This window comes from Mixophyes fleayi, chromosome 8 (genome assembly GCF_038048845.1).
Source record: "Mixophyes fleayi isolate aMixFle1 chromosome 8, aMixFle1.hap1, whole genome shotgun sequence".
NCBI classification, from domain to species: Eukaryota; Metazoa; Chordata; class Amphibia; order Anura; family Limnodynastidae; genus Mixophyes; species Mixophyes fleayi.
In genome coordinates, this window is record NC_134409.1 from 122,742,517 (window position 1) to 122,765,065 (window position 22,549).

Below are 22,549 nucleotides of genomic sequence, written 5' to 3' on the forward strand. Positions count from 1 at the left end.
AAAAGGATGTTTACAAGAAACCTTTAAACTCAAACAATAACTGCGAGACCCTTTTCATAAATAGCTTGTAAAACAAGGTCCTATGACTTGGACCTGAACCAACCGACATCTAAACAATAATCATGTGTACCCCATCAATAATCATGTCCATTTGTCTTGTTCAGGATTGATGTCATGTACAGGCTGATATAGATCAGGGAGACCACTCACAAAAGATGGTCCATAAATGGTATGTATTTCACATAAATAAGGAATGACCAGCAGGGTTTTTTTAATTGCCTAATTAGAAAGGTCATTGTTTTGGCTTATGTTCATTCCAGCTGTAACGAGGAATTAATTATCTTCCCTTGCAAGATACACGTATGTTCTTGGTATACAATAGATGGAAAGAATAGCTGTATATCATTGCTTTGATGAAATGACACCATAACATAAAATGCAAATAATCATTATAAAATGGGCTTACATTTAAGTTACCTTAGAAATCAGCTATTGAATTATAATCAGCTATTGGTTTCTAATCAATTATTGTCTTAGAATATTTTAATAACATCAGTGTAAATGAAAAGGGATAGACAACATGCTGTATAGTTGCATAATAAGAGTATGTATAAAATGCTTTACTTTTACAATTTTAACTGTACCACTTATAATTTAAATTTTCTACAAAATAAAAATTACATTTAAAAAAAAACAAACCCACCAAAAATCATCATTCCAGTTGGCCTGGGGGGATAGGATTTAGATATGAAGAGGTGAAAGTGGAAAATAGTATTTTATGGGATATCGTGTAATTGCAATGATTTGGAACAGACAGCTGGGCATGAAATGATTTAAACTGCGTGTTTGAGATTCTCTGCAGGAGTTTCTAGAGTCCCATTAATGTGGGATACGGCCTTGCGTTTTTACAGGTTATCTTTTGATCAGATAATTAGTCCATGTAATTATTCACATACTGGATGAAATAGTTCCCTTTCATTGTTTTCCTTGAAATGTTCTGAACACATGGTATACATTTCCTCTTGTAATGTCCCACTCTTAAATGGACTCCTCCTGTTCGTCTTCTTCAGGCATTTTTTTTTTCCCTCCCTGTCATAGCTGTAAATGTTAAATGAGCCATTAATTTAGTCTTGCATTTTTTTTTTTCCGAGTGTGGGTAGAAGCTAGCATTAGAAAATCCCTGCTTTAAGTTGTTGTTTTGCACCAAATCTGGATTTAGCCATCATGGCTAAGCTCCCAACTTATAGAAACCAGTTCACATTATAAGATATAGTCAGAAAGTAGACCACAGTGCTGGGTTTGAGTTTGGATTGTCAAAAATGTGTCAAAACTGCTAACTAGGATGAAGTTGTGACTGTAGTTGATACCGCTAAGAAATGTAATACTGTCCCATCTGTGTAAACAATCGACAGACGATTAAGCTCAGTTTACCTAGCCCTTAGGAAGCAAACAGTTCTCCAAAACTGTATTCATTCTGTCAAAAATTGCTTGCATTGGGGACGAAGATTTGGCAATACAATAATAATCTAGGTTGTCACTTCAATTTTACACAGCTGCTGAAAAAAATACTGTTTTGTGTCCACTGAGAATAATTAATTTCATGGACTTTAAGAAGGGCAAATCAATAATTATGTTAATGACAAGACTCATCTTTGGAAAAAAAAACTCCATAGTAGCTGTAGAAAATGGGCTTCTCCCACTGGGAGTCAAAAAAAAGCCCTCAATTATAAAATAGAGGAAGCATTTAAATTGATAAAGGAATGATGAATGAGCCACACTGGTGTCTGGTCGTTCGAGCACCAAGTCAAATGGACATCAAATAAATGGAATATGCTAAACTGGACAGAGGTCTGTGGAGAAGGACTGCATCTGCTGTGAATAATTATCTTGTCGTTATTCCGCCGGCTAGAGAAACGTAATGTGGGTCCTGAGGACAAAGTACGATGCCAAAACACCAAACAAAGGCTAAGCAGATTAATATCTATACCGAAAACAGATCACACTCTGCTGCTACTGGCAAATCACCAACATATTTCCCCTGTACAGGAGGGGACCTATCAAAATCCAATCAAAGGGTCTGCAGAACTATTTTAGTTGATGGAGCAGCTGTTTGGTAGAACAAAATTATATATATATATATTTATATATATATATATATATATATAAAAATATATATTATATATACATACACACACACACACACACACACATATACAATTTTGATTTTATACATATATATATATATATATATATATATATATATAAGATAGAGATATCTATGTATATATATATATATATATATACGCACACACGTATTATATATATATATATATATATATATATATATATATATATATATATATATATACACATACATACACATTATATAAATAAATATATATATATATATATATATATATATATATATATTTATTTATATAATGTGTATATATATATATATATATATATATATATATATATATATATATATATATATATATATGTGTGTATGCACACACACACACACATATATACACATACACTTCCACATTTTGCTATGACCATCTCAATCAGCCTTTATATACTCCTATTCCTGTTACAAAAACAAGTTGACATTTTCCATGACAGCTGATCTGTAGGAGCAGCACATAACATAGACACATATGCAATCTATACAGGTGAGCTATTGTATATAGTGCACACAGACCTACATTCTGTGTGTCTAAGACAAGAAAGTATAAATGCTTTGCAATTGCATTCTACACAGTATAAAAAAAAGTATACATACATATAGACCCCTATACACCCCTCCTTGCAGGCAGTTACATTTCCAGGCACAGGGTAAGGACATACATACCCAGCAGTACAAACAATCCCCCCGGCCGGAGGAAACAGCTCCTGGCTCCTCACAGACGGCTAGTTACTGAGTCTGTTTCTCTTGTCCATGTTGGCTGAGCGCAGAGCTCACACACACACGCACGCAGCCTGCTTGCTGCTCTCTACAGCTGAGCTTGACAGACATTGGGAGTCACTTGCGCTGAAATGAGCAGCGGGGCTTTGTCCAAGCCCTTCAGAATAGACCCACACATCAGGCAGGCTTGTTGGCTGAAAAGAAGTCTGCTGTGGCAGCCATCAGCAGGACAAGTGCGGTTCCCTGCCCTCTCCAGCTAGTTCTCTTTATTCGTTGCCTTTTCAGAAAATCCCTTTTTCCAGATCTCCTCTCCTTTCCTTTCTTCCCAGTGTTATTTCCACAGTCTCTTTTCTTTCCCCTTTTAAATGACCCTTTGTAGTCAGCAACGTAGTGTCCAATTTGCTCTCCAAGATCTTGTAAAAAGGAAAAGACTCAGACCTATCAAGAGTAATTGCCAGCTTTGCTGGCAGCGCTTGTTGCAGCGCTTGCCTCTGCTGAATGCTTAATGAATGCAGTGATGTCAGCAGCAAGAGCGAGTCTGCCCTGGGACACTTCCAATGGTCACTGGCTGCCTCATCTCGTTCATTTACATATAGATCAGCCTCATCTAACACATCGATCTATCCCCACAGGGTGCTTAGCACCAACAACATCCTTTATATACAGCGTTTGTAACAAACATCTGGCACAGCCATGATAGAAAGATGCTGTTTTCTTCCTTCAACTATCTCGTTGGTCGTCGACCAAATATTTGCTGTATTGAGTTACTGCGTCTGTTTTATATTTCTTTCCTAACTTGAATGGATGTAGGTTATTTAAGGCAGCTCTTGTTTGCAAATGTCTTGTAGTTGGGCCATTTAAATAATCCATGTCAGGTCAGTGTTCTAAATTCTTTTTTTTTTTTTTTTTTTTTATAATCCTGAATGGACAAAATAGACCTATTGCTCAGAGTTAATATTCTATTCTAAATTCTATTTGTGGACCATAGGCTTTATTAATAGCAGAAAAAAAAAAATTAACTATGACTTTCAGGGGCTGAGGGAACTCCTAGTATTGTGGTCACAACAGCTGTCCTGAGGTAAGGTCTCATCTAACTGGTGGTTGGTCTTGGCACATGTTTAGACATAATCTCTACCAGACCTTAAGTTCTAATACACCACATTTATACATAGTTATTATAACCCATACTGTGCAGTGGATATTACAGCTAGAAGCCTGGTTTCAAAGCATCATTTACTGTAATGCAACAGCGCCCCTACTGGCTACATTGTTACGGATTATAATATTTTATCATCATTTATTTATATATAATAGAAAGACATTGGATCCAATTTATCACAATAAGTAATATTTGGGAATATTTCTTTAGTCGAAATGCAAAAATGAAATTATTGCTTTAAATCTAATGACAGGGGTAACCAAACCCATCAGTGACCGCTCTTCAAAAACGGATTTTTTTTTTGCCTTCAAAAACAAAAGTGTATTACTGAACATCTTGACCTTTCATCTGTGCTTTATTAGGATGTTTCTATTTCCTGAGACTAGCAGACAAAGAAAATGACCACTCTACCTACAATTAATTGGCACTAGACACCATTAACAATTTTGTTGAAGGTGTATAAAGTGATACAAACGACCTCTTTATTCTGTAGAAGGTTCTCTTCGATCATAAGTGCCAACACAATAAATGGTCTCTAAATGGCAAGGAAGACTCAATCTCTATTCAACTGTTTGAACTGTAACACTTTATACTACAGAGGTAGATATAAAGACTGAAAAGGTATGCTGGGTATTCTAGTTCCACAACAGCTGATTTATTGCGCCATGTGTTGATTAACCTTGGTATGGTACGTCTTTTGAAAGCGCGAGGAAGGATTTTTCATGAAGTTATTAATGTGGAATAGTATGTGACTTTCGCCGGATGATTGTGAATTTCAGGATATGCTGGGGTTCTATGGTTCTACATCAGCTATATAGCTACAAGCTGCCTAACAATGTCAATTGGGCAGCACGGTGGCTCAGTGGTTAGCACTTCTGCCTCACAGCATTAAGGTCATGAGTTCAATTCCTGACCATAGCCTTATCTGTGTGGAGTTTGTATCTTGTTTGCGTGGGTTTCCTCTGCGTGCTGCAGTTCTCTCCCACACTCTAAAAACATACTAGCAGGTGAATTGTCTGATATTAAATCAGGGGTGGACCTAGACCTTATGTTTAGGGGTGGCGATTTTGCATAATCACGCCCCTCCTCTGCTCTGATTGGCTGGCTCACGTTTAGCCCTGTCTTCCGCTCGCGATTGGCCCCATCCGCTCCCGGTTTGATCGGCAGCTCGGACCACTCTGATTGGCTGGCCTGCGTTTAGCCCTGCCTTCCGCTCGCGATGAGCTCTGCCCCCTCCCGTTTTGATCGGCGGCTGGGATCTAGCTTTCTGCTGCTAGGGGGGGGGCGAATGCCCCGATCGCCCCTCCCCCCTGGACCCGCCACTGTATTAGATTGACCTTAGTCTCTCTCTGTCTGTGTGTATATTAGGGAATTTAGACTGTAAGCTCCAATGGGGGCAGGGACTGATGTGAGTACAGTGCTCTGGAATTAGTGGTGGTATATCAAGTCCAATAAATGACCCATCATTGAAGAGGTCTACTAGTAATGGCTTCTTCATTGGGCTTTGTTGAACAGAGAAAAATACAATTCTGCCTCTGTGATGTCTTTGGGTAAACTGGGAATGTTCGATAAGATGTGCGAAAAACCACATAACATTTCAATGCATATCTCATTTATGTAAATGTATAGAATAATAAATATACCCTAGCTTCTCATCCAAAGAATTAGAGACTGCAAATTTCTGCACAATTCAACTAAATTATTCATCTCGTTCAATAACATTTACAGCTCTTGACTGTCATTGCAGGGTTGGCTATAAAGATTGATGCGCAAGATCAATTCTCTGTGCACACAGACATTTGTGCATATACCCAAATACTAGTGAACACTTGTGTTGCTACTGAACAGAAGGAAGGTGTAGTAATCTCTGCTATACAAATAACAGGACGTAATAGTTTGTAGTGTACTGTGTATACGCAACCTCTCTGCCCAAACTTACTCATGTTATAAAAAAAATAAATCATTAACATTAATTAAGTTCAATAGATTATAGGTGTGTAGGTGTGAGGGAAATTTTACACACTCCCTAGGCCTAAGATAACTTTTACAAGAATATCCCACCTTAGAAAACATCAGCACGCACACCCAGTCACACACAATTCCTCATTAATAACTGCATGACACAGACTGTAAAACTAGTCAAATGTACTTTGCTATTTGGGTTAGGCATACTCGCCAATTCTCCAGCAATGTCCGGGAAGCTCTGGAATTTTGGGGAGTCCTCTCGGGCTCCAGGAAGAGCAAGAGCCCTCCTGGATCCGAGACGAAGGCAGGGTTTAATCGTCATCATCATCATCATCATTTATTTATATAGCGCCAACATATTCCGTAGCGCTTTACAATTGGGGACAAACATAATAAACTAATAAACAAACTGGGTAAAACAGACAAAGAGGTGAGAAGGCCCTGCTCGCAAGCTTACAATCTATGGGACAATGGGAGATTGACACATGAGGTTAAGTATACATTTTGCATCTTGGCTCAGCCAGACTGCAAAGGTAAAAGTGACTCATAAGCTAAATGATCCTGTCACACAACAATGTTGGTCAGGGGGTAGTTGTCTTGTGTGAAATTGTGTAACAGGCTAAAGGTAGTGAGGTTAAGATGGTGGTTGCGGAATATTATAAGCTTGTCTGAATAGGTAGGTTTTCAGAGAACGCTTGAAATTTTGTAGACCAGAGGAGAGTCTTATTGTGCGAGGGAGAGAGTTCCATAGAGTGGGTGCAGCCCGAAAAAAGTCCTGTAACCGGGAATGGGAGGAAGTAATGAGGGTGGATGAGAGACGCAGATCTTCTGTAGAACGGAGTTGCCGAGTTGGGAGATATTTTGAGACAAGAGAGGAGATGTATGTTGGTGCAGCTTTGTTGATGGCCTTGTAGGTTAGTAAAAGTATTTTATATTGGATTCGATAGAATACAGGCAGTCAGTGTAGAGACATACAGAGTGATTCAACAGAGGAATAGCTATTTACAAGGAAAATCAGTCTTGCCGCAGTTCGCTTCATAGCCCTGGCCCCTGATGCGCAATGCTGCAAGTCACAGTATTGCGCAGTGGAGGCCGCTGTTCGATGGCGATGCGATTGATTTACCGGGCTCCCTCGCTCACTTGCCACCTGACCTCCCTCCGGTAAGTATGGGGTTAGGTAACCATTATCTAGCTGTAGTTCTACAACAGGAGGACAGTCACAAAACACTGAGCTTCATGCATAGAGCGTTTAACAGCCAGCCTAGGAGGGTATTTTTGTGCAGGAATACTGCTGGAAGATCTGATTCCCTCTGGTGAGCATATCCGTGGTTTTTAAGCCTATTACCACCTGCTGCTTTTGATCAGTTGAACAGGCACGGAGTACCAAACTTTATTATTCACTAGGCATATCAATAACTTATAAATGCCAAGACATTAAACTGCTTCTGAATTGCAAGTACGCTAGTGAATCAATGTGATAAAGAGATCTGGTAGCATTTGCATCTACAGCAAATCCAAATATATAAACAAAACAGAATTTTAAGTTTATTATAGGAAAACTCTCGTAATTTGAACTTCCCAAAAAAGGTCCTGATATCCAGGGCCGGTGCTACCACTAGCCTAACAAAGGTCGGTGGCCTAAGATGCAAAGGTTTAGGGGGTGCATAACACACTTAGGGGTATATTTACTAAACTGCAGGTTTGAAAAAGTGGAGATGTTGCCTGTAGCAACCAATCAGATTCTAACTGTCATTTATTTAGTACATTCTACAAAATGACAGCGAGAATCTAATTGGTTGCTATAGGTAACATCTCCACTTTTTCAAAACCGCAGTTTAGTCAATATACCCCTTAATGAGTGACAAAATTCAGTGTTTTTATTTGGCGGTGCATCTACATTGAGTGTCGTCCGCTGACATGGAGAGGTGCTATTGACTAGAATCATCACACCTTTTTTTTTATCAAACTGCTATTCTTGCTCGTCCTGCCCCTAGTGGGCAAAGATAGAACAACCTATAGCCAACCAGATCACTTGATGAAATAAGCATTGAGTATTTCATTGAATTAGTGTGTTGATCTTGTGTAAGGTACATAAGCAGTGTCACTATGTAAGAAAGGAAATTGAGTTGAGCAGGAATCCTCAGATAGAGATAGATAGTAGAAGGAGCAGGGTCCTCCTACAGCACAGAGTGGTGATGTGAGAATCCTGTCACATTTATTCAGGAACTTTGTGGGGTCTGATGCACCTTTATATGAAATGAAGTTCGCGCATCCAGCTTGTTATTACAGCTTTTTCTTGCTCTCAGTATATACTGCACAGAAGTATATAAGCTATATGGTCAAACCCCAAAGCTGTGCATGCAGCATTGGCAAATGGTTGGTGCTGTAATAAGTCAGCTTGGAAACCCCAGGAAAGACCGCGGCAGGGGGCATCCTTAAGTTACTTGACTCCACCCTTAGAAATTAAACTTTTTTAAAAATATTTTTATTTATATGCATACATAGACATTTAGCTATATGTGTGGGCAGCACAGTGACCTAGTGGTTAGCACTTCTGCCTCACAGCACTGGGGTCATGAGTTCAATTCCCAACCATGGCCTTATCTGTGTGGAGTTTGTATGTTCTTCCTGTGTTTGCGTGGGTTTCCTCTGGGTGCTCCAGTTTCCTCCCACACTCCAAAAACATACTGATAGGTTAATTGGCTGCTATCAAAATTGACCCTAGTCTCTCTCTCTGTGTCTGTCTTCTAGGGAATTTAGACTGTAAGCTCCAATGGGGCAGGGACTGATGTGAGCGAGTTCTCTGTACAGCGCTGCGGAATTAGTGGTGCTATATAAATAAATAATAATGTGTGCACTCTGGTGATTTGTGCTGCATACCCTCAATGTAAAGCTTTTAAAATAGGGATTATTGATCCTTATAGTAAATACGGTATCAGCACTCACTAATACCTGATTCGCCATAAACCCTACTGTTTTTTCCTCTGTAAAGCCTTGCGTCAGTGTGTCCTGACAGCACATTTATTATAGGAATCAATAATCCTTATTTAATAGCCATTCAAACATCACCCCAGGCTACACAAACAGATTAGCTCTGTACGTCCCTTATGTTTGTGAACGTTCTAGAATCAAATGTATACAGTATATAAAATGTGACATACTACCTAGACATAAGCAAACCATTACGCTGCATGCTTTTCCTTTCACTCATAGATATTATTCCAGTCTGGCCACCACATTGTCTATGTCTCCAGCTGTGATCTCCTGATTCACACAGAGATTGCAAAACCAGGACATCAGCAGTAAATTGCTGACATCTTGTAAACCACATATGAAGGGCTGCTGATTTATGTAACCACACCTAGTAAATATGTTTACCATTAGAGTATGAATACTTACCATCCAATGCACAGCACTTTTTTCTTTTGCATCTATTGTTCTGGATAAATGCGGCCTATCTATACATATAAATACTTACAAGTTATATACATTATAATCATGTACATTGTCAAAATGTATATTCTCCTTTATTTATATAGAACCAACATATTCGGCGGCGCTGTACAAACAGAGAATTCAATTCAGAGACATAAGTGGACAACCAAATTTCCCTACCACACACACCCCAGGGCCTTCAAAACAGTAATAAAACAGTGCCACCTAGTGGCTACATTGTAATGAAAATTGTTAGAAAAGATTATCTACTAAAATTCCGTAAAAGTACAAATCTACGATAAATCCTATCAACCAATCAGACACTTGCTTTCTTTTTTTTTTACTTGCACTGGACAAATAACAGCTAATTATCATCATCATCATCATCACCATTTATTTATATAGCGCCACTAATTCCGCAGCGCTGTATAGAGAACTCACTCACATCAGTCCCTGCCCCATTGTGGCTTACAGTCTAAATTCCCTAACACACACACACACACACACACCCACAGACAGAGACTGACACAGACTAGGTTCAATTTGATAGCAACCAATTAACCTAGCAGTATGTTTATGGAGTGTGGGAGGAAACCGGAGCACCCGGAGGAAACCCACGCAAACACAGGGAGATCATACAAACTCCTCACAGATAAGGCCATGGTTGGGAATTGAACTCATGACCCCAGTGCTGTAAGGCAGAAGTGCTAAACACTAAGCCACCGTGCTGCCCAATTACATAAAAAAAAAATATATATATAAATACATTGCTAATTATTTATTTCCATCATTATTTTTCAATAATTCTCTTCTCACTGTTTTAATTTATTCACCTCTATGTATTCTTTTAATATAATTTACTATACTTACTCTAGTTATTTACCGGTTTCATTAATTTTTAGGGCCACCTCCATTCTCGTACATACATTATACCATTCTCCTATTTACACAATCCTTTTATTCTATCTAAGTATCACAACACAAATTAACTTATTCACACATTCTATTCTCATCAACATTTTCACCTTTTTGAGGAGCACAGTGTTTTGGGGAACACTATGTTATTATGACAACATTCATATTTCATATTATTTAGATTTTACTGTATATTTATAATTGCCATTTCATTGGCTCAGCAGCCATTTGTATATTTAAGCAATGTTAATGAATAATCTGCAATTATTTTTTACAGACCAGCGGTTAAATGTATCAAGCTGAGAGTTTTTCGGCCGGTTTGAAAAGTGGAGATGTTGCCTATAGCAACCAATCACATTCTAGCTGTCATTTTGTAGAATGTACTAAATAAATGAGAGCTAAAATCTGATTGGTTGTTCAAACCCGCCGGAAAAATCTCAGCTTGATACATTTACCCCCAGAATTCCTTACATGGGATGGGAGTGGACCCCATGGGCTATCAGTATTTATTGCGACTGGCCAGGGAACTTGGTCCCAGCAGGGCATGGTTGGCTCAAAGCCTATCCTGGGATGCCCACTAGTCTTCGGCCAGACATGTTCAACAGTTGGCAAATACTGTATGTGGATAACTTGCCCCACTCCTGATTTTGCCCTTTTTTCATTTATTTATTACAATGTAGCAAATTGTTATTTAACATGAAAGAATCCAAGGACATACAACAAGACATGACCTCAATAAATCAGATCTTCCTGGCGACTGAGGAATTAAATACTGTTCATAGTCTCTCATTGTAATGATATCTATGTTTACTGAGGCAGACTCTTATCTGATAACTCTATCACACGCACATCTTGTTATCAGTCAGGAGGAGATAGAGGAGGCTGGATGACCAGGATCGGCCTTTGATTTGCCGTAAACTGCACAAGTCAGTAGGGTGACACAGAGTACAGATTAGTAACAGAATTCAAGGCAGACAGATCAAGATCCCTTCCCGTTATTTAATGACTTATCTTGATTCCCCATGGATGCAGTGTACAAATAAAGTGCTATATACTACATTCCTTCCTAGGAAAAACAATTACTGGATTTATTACGACACATTCATATAAAGAAGATAGAGCAGCCACCCCCCCCCCCCCCCCAACCAAAGAAAAGAGGCATTCAGACCTCAAAAAATGTTTGCGTAATTGTTCTATACATAGAATTGTCTCACTCTTATAAACAAGCTATGAGCCAAATTTGAAGTGTGTGACTCCCTTCCCTTGGTTTCCTCTTTGTATTGTCTTTTGAACTTTAAGGGCTAGATTTACTAAGCTGCAGGTTTGAAAAAGTGGGGATGTTGCCTATAGCAACCAATCAGATTCTAGATTTCATTTATTTATTACCTTCTACAAAATGACAGCTAGAATCTGATTGGTTTCTATAGGCAACATTCCCACTTTTTCAAACCAGCAGCTTAGTAAATCTAGCCCTAAGACTCCAGTGATGCCATATTCTCCTGCCGCTAGGCCAAGCCCCAAGCCTGGACCTGGAATCAGACAAGGAGGTGAGATTAGATTACTTCTTTCCCCACATTGCAGATTTACAGTTCTAGGATTTTCAACCCATTCTCTATGCGTGTTGCTCTGATCTCTTGTCCACCTGGACCACACCAAAAATTCCCTGAACATTTCTCTGCCTGGCATCCCCACTATCATTTTGGGCAATTTCAACATATCCATTGATAATCCAGATACTACTTTTACCTCAAAACTACTCTCCTTAACTTCCTCCCAGTGGACTGACTCCTCTACTCATCGAGATGGCCACTGCCTTGATCTTGCTTTCGCCAGACTATGCTCAGTTTCTGATTTTCTTAACACACCTTGTCCTCCCTCAGAACATCACCTTATCAGCTACAAGCTCTCTGCTATTACTTTAACTTCTCTGGTGTCAAACTCTACCACGTCTCCTCATATTAACAGAAATCTTAACTCTATTCAATTTCAACCATTTTCCACCTCTCTGCAATACCTTCTCCCCCAATTTCTACATTCTCCTCTCCTGATCTGGCAGTAACACATTTTAACCAAATCCTAGAATAAGCCCTTGTACAAATGGCTCCAGCTACTCTTCAAACTCCATATTAACAAAGACGTCAGCATTGGCACACTAAAGAACATGACATCTTCAAAAACTTTCTTGCAAAACGGAAGATCATTGGCGTAAATCTTGTACCTCTAATGATTTCCTCATATATATATTGCTATCTACCACTTCTATCGAAATGCTCTGAACACTGCTAAACAAACATATTTCCAATCTCTCATCTCTGCTCAGGCTTCTAACCCCAAATGCCTTTTCAATACATTTAAATCATTTCTCAAACCTCCCTCCCCAAACCATCTGACTACTATCATTGCCCCCAATCTAGTTTCCTACTTCAAGGACAAGATTGATGAGATCCGACATAAAATGGTATTCACTTCCTCGACTAGCACCTCAATTCCTTTAAAACACCCTCTGGCACCTTCTCTACATTTGATCCCACAAATGAAGTAGTATAGACTCTCAACTTATCTTCCTACTCTACTACCTGTCCTCTTGATCCTATAACCTCACAAATCAGTTTATGCCTGTCCTATGCTCATCCCAACCTTAACTAAAATCTGTAATCTCTCTACTGGTATATGTTCACCATTATTCAATCATGTAGTGATCTCTACTATTCTAAAAAAACAAAATTTGGACCAAAACACTCTCAAATTACAGTCCTATCTCTCAGCTCCCATGCCCCTCCAAGCTTCCTGAGAGAATTTTCTACACTCACCTCATATGCTTTCTTTCCCCGCCCAACTTATTGGACCCTCTTCAGTCAGGCTTTCGTTCCCAACACTCAGATACTGCACTGACTAAAGTTGTCAATGATTTCATCACTGCTAAAGGCCATTACTCTAATTCTTTTGGATCTCTCTGCTGCATCTGACACTGTTGTCCACTCTCTTCTCATGCAAACGCTACAATCCCTAGGTCTTCAAGACACTGTCCTATCCTGGATCTCATCTTACTTATCTAATCACCCTTTCAGTTTTCCTTTCTCTGGATTCATCTCTCCACTTCCTTTATCATTTGGAGTACCACAAGGCTCATTACTGGGCCCTCAGTTCTTCTCTATCTACACCACTACTCTTGGAAACCTAATAAGCTCCTTTGGATTTCAGTATCATCTCTATGCTGATGATACCCAAATCTATATATCCTTTCTGGATCTCTCACCATCTATGATGTCTCGCGTTACTGACTGTCTTTCTGTCATATTATCTTGGATGTCCTCTTGACAACTCACCAGCCTACAGAGGATACCTACCTGACATTTCTATTTCTGTTGATAACATAACAATAAATCCTACTCCTCAAGCTCGCTGCCTAGTGTGAGTCTTGACTCAGAACTATCCTTTGTTCTTCACATCGACTCTATATCTATTTGCTGTTACATGCATTTAAAAAACATTTCCAGAATATGCACATAGCTCACTCAAGACACTGCTAATACTTTAATTCATGTACTCATCATCTCCTGCTTTGACTATTGCAATACCGTCATTATTAGTCTTCCCCGTATCAGACTCTCATCTCTAAAATCTATTTTGCAAGCAGCAACAAGATTGATTTTGCTTGCAAATCGCTCCTCCATGGCTGATCCACTCTGTCAGTCTCTACATTGGTTGCCTGTTTTTTACCAAATCCAATATAAAATACTTCAGCTAACGTACAAGGCCATCAACAAAACTGCACCAACATACATCTCCTCACTTGTCTCAAAATATCTCTCAACTCAACAACTTCGATCTTCACAAGATCCGGTTACATGACTTTTTTTCGGGCTGCACCCACTTTGTGGATTTCCCTCTCTCGCACAAAAAGACTTTCCTCTAGTCTTCAAACCTTCAAGCGTTCTCTGTAAACCCAACTCTTCAGACTAAGTTATCAAATTCCTCTATTACCACCCTCTACACAGTTCACATAAGACTTAAATGTGTCTTTTCTATATTCAATCAACCCACTGACCCCTGACCAACGTTGCAGGATTATATAGTCGAGGGAATTATGGGATATAGAGACATGAACAATAGCTTTTTGAACGGAACAGTAAATTCTGCAAATACACAAAATCGTTTCGTTATATATTTGTCTCTTCTTAATTACAATATACAAATGCAACGATAAAAATGGGGTTGTATGTTTTAACTCAACATTCTCCTATCTAACTCAATGGGTAGAAGCTGTAAGATTTGAGCCTAAAGCAACTTAATAAATCCACCAAAGTCCACCAATAATATTAAGAGCCAGATCACATGATTCAATCATGTGACTCTTATATGGGAGTCAAACAGTTCTTCTAGCTTGTGAGGAAGGAGATCTGAAGATCGCCATCCAAGGGGTAAATTTATCAAGCTGATTTGAAAAAGTGTAGATGTTGCCTATAGCAACCAATCAGATTCTAGCTGTCATTTTGTACAATGTACTAAATAAATGATAACTAGAATCTGATTGGTTGCTATAGGCAACATCTCCACTTTTTCAAACCCACAGCTTGATAAATTTCCCCCCAGGAATGAGCATATTGCAATACCCTACATGACTCGGAAGCAGAGTCTAGCTATTTTACTATCGCTTGCACTAATTTTTTATGCCCTTCCCTCTTTAAGGGGAATACTTGTTTTCCTGACTGCATTGCTATGGCAACCACCAGATTTGCCTATGGTTGTCAAAATATCAAAAGAATGTCCAGTGAGATTTTGCCTCTTCATGTCACATGTTCTAATTGGATCTTCATCCAATACAACTCCTATCATGATTTATTGACTGAACTTGATTCCAATGTGACATTTCTTAGCATTTGAAATATTTCCACTTCAATATATATTTATTATGAAAGCCAGAGAATAAGATTAGGTGGTGAAAATTGCCAATATACAGAATACAGAGGAACTGTACTGTGCAGTTGATCAATATTGGAAAAAGAGGGACAGTTGGAGACTATGTGCCGTATTCTCTTCAATAGCGGAAACTGCAATTGTTCCACACCATAAACTGAGAAGTTCCCTGAGAGGTTGCTTTACTAATGAATCTTGGCTCAGCCAACAAAATGGTTGTTTCCATGGTCTGTAGGGGACGAATACACTTTAAGTACAAAATAAGGATACTATTTTTCCATAAAGTCTGCCAGCTCCCCTCAACAGTCCCGATTTTCACAAAATAGTCCAGATTTGTTGCTGTCAAGAAAAGACATGGGGCTAGATTTACTAAACTGCGGGTTTGAAAAAGTGGAGATGTTGCCTATAGCAACCAATCAGATTCTAGCTTTCATTTATTTAGTACAATCTACAAAATGAGAGCTACAATCTGATTGGTTGCTATTGGCAACATCTTCACTTTTTTCAAACCCGCAGTTTAGTAAATATACCCCATGGTCTACTTGTAAATGGTTATTAGTCTCAGGAAATGTTGGGGTCTGGGCAGAACGGGGTGTAGCTAACAAAAGCTTTCTTTTAGAAGCCCCATTTCAAACAACAGGTGACCTTTGCAAGCGTTTAAATACTTTTTACTACTATGAACAAAAACTGTTACATATATGAAAAACCTGTATTTTGTGGTCATATTTCTTCACCCATATGGTAAACAGAAAGTAACTTTATCCCCTGGCACTAAAATACACATGTTCTTGCAATATTTATACAAAAGTCTGTAAATGGAAGGTTTTAAACACTTTTATTAATTGATAGCAGATTCCAGTATACTATAAAATATAATTTGTAACATATAAACTGTTCTACTAACATAAATACTAAAAGCATATGAGCTATGCCCTGTGATTTATAGTAACACAATGTTCTTACAGCAATCTTTCAACTTTTCTGTGCAAAACAAGTGATTTGTCATCACATAAGAGCAGTTTGAGAGCAGAGACAAAGACTCCTGTCTGACTGTGACCCACGCCGTAACACTCTCTACAACAGTCAACGCAAAATGTTTTCAGACTAACTTTCCCTGCAAATTCGCATGTCCTTTCCCCTCTCTGTAGCTCTGCTTGTAATCAGGTTTGCTTCCTGTAGGGCAGACCGCTTGTCGAAGTCACGCAAAGGTAACTGCTGGCTTCCTACAGTCATGAGACGTGCCACCATGCCATGGTCTGACGGCAATTCAACCAAGAAAGTTCACAACCTGCAACAAGTCACCGATCAAGACTATGGTCTTGACCACACAAGGGCCATCTTGCTGCTTGGCCTGATCGTTGGGCAAGAGGATCAGTGTTGGCATGGATCACTTCCGATATGACTGGGGCCTTTTAGTACGGTAGTAAGATAACTGCATACACAGGCCAATGGTAGACACCTGCTGTTATCTTCTGACTGCACCCTCTTCTCCTCTAAACCCTCGATCCCTTGGTCTTCAAATCATTGCTCTCTCCTGGTTTGCCTCCTACCTTTCTGAGTACTTCATTAGTGTCTCTACTACTGACACATCCTCGCTTCCACTCTCTCTATTTGTTGTGGTTCCTCAATGTCCTGTTTTCAACCAACTTATTTTCTAGCTTTATGCCTAGTTCCTCGGTGAACTAAAGCTGGGTACACACTACAGACAATTACTGCAGATGCGACTGAAAGTCCCAATGAGCATGCAGATTTGTGTGTACACACCTACACGATTTACCTTCAGATCTGTGATCTTCATCTCATAACCATCTGCTGAGAAGATCGTCACTCCGCACACTGTACAGAGATCTGCCTTTACTGCTGGTGGTGAGTGCGTACACACTTCCACATTTGCCCAAAATTGTTCTATTGTTGATAGTAATTTTTAGTCAGTTTATAAAATCAAATCAAACATGATAGTGGGAGCATAGACCCTAATGCGACATTGGACCGAACAGTTGCTTATCCTGTGATTGGCACGATAATTGGTTGAAAAACCTGTGGTGTGTACCCAGCTTAATACGGTCCTTTGCCCTCTATCACCTCTATGCAGACAATACTCAAACCTACCTCTCCTCCACTGACCACTCACCTTCTCTGAAGAATCTCCAGAATTCAATTTAAGCTTCTCTCCCTCACCTTAAATTCCTTACCATCCCCTGATCTTCAAACATCATCATAATCATTTATTTATATAGCGCCACTGATTCCGCAGCGCTGTACAGAGAACTCATTCACATCAGTCCCTGCCCTATTGGAGCTTAGAGTCTAAATTCCCTAACATACACACACACAGACAGACAGAGTAGGGTCAATTCTGATAGCAGCCAATTAACCTACTAGTATGTTTTTGGAGTGTGGGAGGAAACCCACACAAACACGGGGAGAACATACAAACTCCTCACAGATAAGGCCATGGTTGGGAATTTAACTCATGACCCCAGTGCTGTGAGGCAGAAGTGCTAACCACTGAGCCACCGTGCTGCATCTCTGACTTCACCCCAATATATACTCCCTACTTCTATGCATGTTCTGTGTTTGTTCCTTTTAGGATAACCCCACCCTTTCATGCACCTGCTATAGCCTATAAATTGATTTGAGCAACTTCCATTTCTTTATTTGATAATCTTCCCATCAATTCTGGTCACATTATTACAAGCCATCACAAGTGATTTACGACCACACAGATTAAGCTAGTCAGACAGAAGTAGATTTGGTGGGCAGAATGGGTAATTTGTTTTCACTTAAGTGAATGACCATTTTACTGTGTGTGGCCCTGTCATATCAGGTGGGCATAACTGTATGGACATAAATAAAAAACTTGGAACCTCAGTAGTTGAGTTTCATCAATGTGGCTATAAAGTCATCTGTCAACATGGCACAAGGCAGCCAGACGTACACCGCTATCACTTGGCTTGGGGTCTGAACGGCCTGATGATTGAAATTTGGTATCCAAACATATAGACAAATTGCTCACAGATTAAGGCTGTCTGGTGATCAGGTTTAATTAGAGACTGTAACTTTAATCTCATTGGGCCTGATTCATTAAGGAAAAGTTAAGCAAGAAATTGAGTAAGTTTTCTTACTAAAGTTTTCTGGACAAAACCATGTTACAATGCAAGGGGTGCACATGAGTTTATTATTTTGCACCTAAGGAAAATACTGGTTGTTTTTTCATGTAGCACACAAATACTTGATAGCTTACTTGTACACTGAAATTTAAAGTTGATCTAGGTAAAAAAAAGACAGTATTTTCCTTACGTGCAAAATAATAAACTAAAATGCACCTCTTGCATTATAACATGGTTTTGTCCAGGAGAAAACTTAAGTAAAAAAAAAAGATTTTTCAAACAGAAGATTGAACAAACATTATGCTTGTTCCACTATGCATTTGAGGAAAATGTCCATGTTATGGTTTGATTCATATCGTGATTCTAAGGTGGGGGAGATGCACTTGACTTGCTCTCCTCAATCTGTTTTTCATTTTTATCTGGCTACTACTGACTGTCTTTTGGTGGATTTTCTTGACTTGATTATCTAGGTAATCTAAATGTTTTAATTTCCTATTTATGACGTTATCTCTCTATATCACCGTGTTGTTTGTATTTCCTTAATAATTATCTCCAAGATCTACGATCAAATATGTGACTTTTGTTGGCAAGCATTTAAGTACAGACCACTTATGTTTTTTCTTACAGTTTTTAAATAATAGACATTTCCTCAGCTTGTAGTAAATGGCTTTCCTGACATTTCAGTCCTGGGTAGCTGTTGTATTTCTTTATTTAGACTGGTTTAAAATGGAATATTCAGCATAAAATTGTCAAAAAGAAATCCCAGGGTATATATATATATATATATATATAAATATAAGTAACATTTGCACCAGGATTTTTCAGTGGAAGAAAAAAAAAAATACACGACAGAAATCTCTAGTTTATCAATTATTTATCAAAGTAGATGTCAATCATTCCCTTTGGGACTATGTGAGCAGAGCAATATAAAGGAAATGAACAGAAGTCAGTCCATGATTAAAGCCTTTCATAAACCTAGGGAAGAAAAGTCAGAAAAGATCAATCAAAATATTCCTCCACGGGGGGATTAAAGAGAAATCAATAAGGCTGGTTTTATGTGGCCTAGTTTTAAAAGGTATCTTCTCTTTCGGTGTGGTAAACCACTTAGCTACTCAGCCTTACACGCAACAGCACTCTGATCCCAGTTGAAAGGAGGATACAGACAAATCCTTGATAAAGTCGCATACAAGACAGGGATCACTGATCAGGTCAAGCCGGAGTCAATTTTTAGACTTGCTATAAAGTGTAGAGGGCTTTTACAAACCCTATTCTTTCATTCCACAATATACAATAAACCAAATGCTCATGTATATTCTAACTACATGAAATAATGTCATTTCTAAATTTGTATAATTAAGTGAAACAATTTGAAGACATTTGATATTGCTGTGTATCTTAATGACCTGAACGTCATATATACGTTTATATTGATCTCTATACATTTAGGTCATACTTGACAACTTATGGCTCAGAAAATCGCGTCATTTTGGGGGCCAAATGCCGCGATTCCCGGCTAATCGCAGCGTTTTGGACACAATTCTGCCCACTTCTTAGTGAAGTGGGCAGATCAGGGAGATTGCCACACTCTCCCGGGAGTCCGCGAAATGCAGGAGTCTCCCGGACATTCTGGGAGAGTTGGGAAGTATGATTTAGGTATGAAATGTATCACCCTAAAAAAACATTGCAGGTAAAGAAAGGGACATTTTCACATATGATGCTTAAAACTAAATATAAATGATTGTTCATTCATGCTTTAAATTTGCATCACAAATTTATGGAAGTGTTATTAAATATTATACATCTTCTCCCCTACACAATAAAAATATATCATGCAGACTGAAGTGACTACACAACTGTTTCTGTTTCAGTTAATGACTGTGTTTCAACCTGCATATGAAAATGATGATCATTATCCCCTGTTTGATTGGTTAATCATACACCTGACTATAATCCTACAAAATCCCTGACTTTGTGCAAGTGTACCTAGAAGAATTGATGCTGTTTTGAAGGCAAAGGGTGGTCACACCAAATATTGATTTGTTTTAGATATCTCTTCTGTTCATTCACTTTGCATTTTGTTAATAGATAAAAAAAAAAAACTATTAATGCTTCTATTTTTGAAAGCATTCTCACTTTGCAGAATTTTTCCCACATCTGCCTAAAACTTTTGCACAGTATTGTATATGTTAAATGTCTGTTATTGGGTTCACTTGTTTTTTAAACCATGCTTGCTGTGTCATATCAAAAGTGATTTATCCTCTGCATCTGATTTTAGCCAATTTAAACAGGAATTATCTCCCAAGGATTTTATCTGTCCTATGATTTCTCCAGAGACAGATTTCCTTGTCAATGTCATAAAACAAATATTTTTTTTCGCATAGGACAGAAGTGACCAGTAAAACTACAGTGGCCATAATTCCTACTAATACCCCTAATACACTGCCTTAAAAATCTGGGTTACTGCCAGGGCGAGCCCCAGTAACCTGGGTCAAGACTGAGTGTGAACGGGGTCCCCTGCTTCTACCCGGGTTGGAGGACCCGGAAATTGAACCAGGGTCTTTTGCAGGGTTATTCCCTGGTCTGACCTGGGTAGATGCCAGTCTGAACGGTGAGACACAGGTTTTTCAACCCGGGTCTCACCGAACACTATTGATAAGTAAAAACAAAAAAAAGTTCATCTTGGGATGTTGCCAGGGAGACCAGAATTCAGTGCTCCCGGCTCTGGGACCATAGGTTCTATCTGCGTGAGGTTTGCATGCACTTCCAGTGTCTGTGTGCGTTTCATCCAGATGTTCCTTTTTATTTTCCCACGGTCCAAAACACATTGTGGCAGGCTAATATCAGTGTCTGTTTGGTTGAGAATTTAGATTGTAAGCTCATTTTGGAAAGGACTAAACATTCTCTCTAAAGCACTGCATAATATATTGGCACTATATTAAATATATTTTATAAATATAAAGGAAATAATAAGAGAGAGTGCAGACAGGAAGGTTATATTTACGCGAACATTCCAAGTTCAAAAGAAAAATTGCAAAATTACAAAACTGAACCAAATATACAATATGTCCGTGGTATTTTGATACAATACTCATTATAGTTAAATATAACAAAATTTGCATAATTTCATTTTCTTCAAGACATTCTACACCTAAATTCTTCTGACATATATAGCCCGTGTTAATGACACTCGAACGTACCCAGGCACACTATGTATCTCTCCAAAATGCCCTTTCTAGACTGACAGTTAAAACAGAACAACACACATAGTTTATGGTTTGATAAAATTATGGTATTTTCTTTTGCATTAAACATAAAACTTGCTGCCAATTCTCTCCCACCTTGATTAATGCAACCTTGTCAAGTATCCCAACTGCCCGTCTATCTATTACATTAGAAAACCTGTCTTCCTCTCAGGTCATGTTCTGTTCTGCATTGCTAATCCTCCAAATTCCTGATGTCTCTACATTTCAATGTAAATTGCCTATCTCCATATATTTGAATATAACCTCTCTGTTTAGGTTTTGTTTTAATAACCTCCTGTAAATCTCCTTCCGTTCCCTGTCTCTGTACTGTATATTGTCATAATTACATTTATGTAATGAAATGGATGCCTTGACAAATGTTTGACAATGCTCAAATCTAACGTGAAATTTGATGGCATTACCATTTGAAGATAAATGGACATTTCAAAATACAAGCCCTGTAAATGGCGTTTCCCAGGAGTTACATCTCCATCACAGAAGTCACCTGGGTGTAGCCTAAAATGCTCCCTAACCCTTTTCATCGTTTCAGTGAGTCTGTTTCTTTAGCTGTTTGCATGATGAGCAGAAATCCACATCCTACAATGATGAGTTTCAATATGGGTGAAACGTCATCATCATCATCATCACCATTTATTTATATAGCGCCACTGATTCCGCAGCGCTGTACAGAGAACTCACTCACATCAGTCCCTGCCCCATTGGAGCTTACAGTGTAAATTCCCTAATAGACAGACACACAGACAGACAGACAGAGAGAGAGAGAGAGAGAGAGAGAGAGAGAGAGACTAGGGTCAATTTTGATAGCAGCCAATTTACCTACCAGTATGGTTTTGGAATGTGGGAGGAAACCAGAGCAGCCGGAGGAAACCCACAC

General features: G+C 38.8%; 1 protein-coding gene across 4 annotated transcripts in view; it reads right to left on the reverse strand.

The window, feature by feature from the left end:
* PRICKLE2 (prickle planar cell polarity protein 2) overlaps positions 1-22,549 on the reverse strand; it is a 938,433-nt gene that overhangs the window by 790,895 nt on the left and 124,989 nt on the right. The window contains exon 1 of one of the 4 annotated variants that reach the window (XM_075183370.1): positions 2,858-3,444. The exons of the other annotated variants lie outside the window; for them this stretch is intronic. The gene's annotated coding sequence lies outside the window, so the exon portion shown is untranslated. Of the gene's footprint in view, positions 1-2,857; positions 3,445-22,549 lie in introns of those variants that run through there. 4 annotated transcript variants of the gene reach the window in all.